Genomic DNA, 1,823 nt, shown 5'->3' with positions numbered 1-1,823 from the left:
AAAGAGAAGAGATTCAAAGAAACTTCGGCTATGGGTTTAATTGGGTAAGATTAGGTCATGTATATGCACTCAATTTTGAAAATTGGGGCTTTGACTCAAAAATTGGGGCTTTGACCTAAATCAAACTTGAGCTCAAAGCATGGGCCAATTGAGCTTGTATTTGGTTTAAATTGGTCACATGGAAGGTGAATTCAAGGTTAGGATTAAAATTGGGGGAAACTGGGACCAATTTGATGGACATTTGAGGTGGATTTGGGGAGATTAGGTCTTTTAAGGGCAATTTGGGGTTTTGGACAAAGATGGTAAAATTGGCCAAATTGGGTCATGTGATAGTTAAGAAAAATAAAATTAGGAATATTTGGAAGGTTTTTGGAAATTTTTGGGATTTTTGGGAATTTTTTGAAATTTTGGGCTAAGGAGGGGTATTTTGATAATTTGGCAATTTTTGGTGATTTTGGGTAAATTAAGTATTTCAAAAGGTTTGAAATGACATTTGAACAAATTTGGGTATTTTGGGTAAATGTAAGAATTTTGGCCAAGCTTAGGGTCTCAAGGGTATTGAGGTAATTTGGGGGAGTTTAGGGGCAAATGTCAAGTTGGGTATCTTTGGTAGAATTGGGGAGCTAACCACCATAAATAAGCCATGGACCAATGGAAACCCCCCAATGGGGACCAATGGAAACCCCATTTGGGTCCTCTATGTACTGTTCTTAGCTAAACCCTAGCTTAGAGTCAGTGGGTATATGTGATAGGGGACCATCTACATGAGTCTGAGGAGTCTCCCATAAGTATCAAGGGACCAAAGCCTAGAAGTTCTGGGTTTAAGGTAATGAGTGATTGTGATTATAAATGATTGCAAGTGAGTGCTTTAGCTCTAGACCAACACCCAGGGTCAATCCTTAGGTCCAACAGTCCTAAGGGTGACTCATCTTGAGTTCCCCCATAATGACCCCACCTACTATGTGCTGGAGGTTAGGGCCAATATGTGGAAGTTCAAGTTGAGTAGCGAGGAGTTTGGTCTAGTTTTCTAGGAATAGTCAATAGGAAAAGTCCTATGGCTAGACCCTAGGCTACTAAAGAGGAAGAACTAGACCTCAACCAAAAGTGAGGTCAACAAATGGACCCCTAATAGGTGTGGTGTGTTGGGCAAGCACACCACGTGTATTGGCGTTGACCGATGAGATCAAAAAAACCAATACAAACTCCTAAGTCAATAGACCTGGAAGAAGGTGTAGAATTGTGTGTGTTATTTGTTTTTGCTAGGGAATTAGCAAATGAATATTTGATCGAAGTCAAGAAGTTGGAACTCTCGCAAGGGATCGGAGAGATAGTTTTGAGTTATCAGATTTCAAGTGTCCATAAAGGATGGGAATCAGTATGTAAGTGCTGACCTCGAAGTGGGAATTGAAAATTGAAGTTTAGAATTGAAGTTTAGGTATTAATTTCAAAAGAGGGTCAGAAGTTAGGGACCTACCTCCAAAGAAGAGAGGAATCAAAAGTTGAGGACTGATTCTAAAATTAGAATTGAAAGTTAAGGATCAATCTCATGAGAGGGTCAGAAGTTAAGGACCGACCTCGAAAAAAGCAAATCAGAAGTTAAGGACTGATTCTAAAATGAGAATTGAAAGTTGATGATCAATCTCAGGAAGACAGTCAGAAGGTGAGGACCGAACTCAAAAAGGAGTGAATTAGAAGTTAAGGACTGATTCAAAAATGAGAATTGAAAGTTAATATTGAAAGTTAATGATCAATCCTGGAAGGTAAGGACCGGCCTCAAAAGAGTGAATCAGAAGTTAAGGAATGATTCATCAGAAGTTAAGGAA

The sequence above is a fragment of the Phalaenopsis equestris genome, unplaced genomic scaffold, assembly GCF_001263595.1.
Source record: "Phalaenopsis equestris unplaced genomic scaffold, ASM126359v1 Scaffold198905, whole genome shotgun sequence".
NCBI classification, from domain to species: domain Eukaryota; kingdom Viridiplantae; phylum Streptophyta; class Magnoliopsida; order Asparagales; family Orchidaceae; genus Phalaenopsis; species Phalaenopsis equestris.
Note: the sequence above shows the minus strand (reverse complement) of the source record.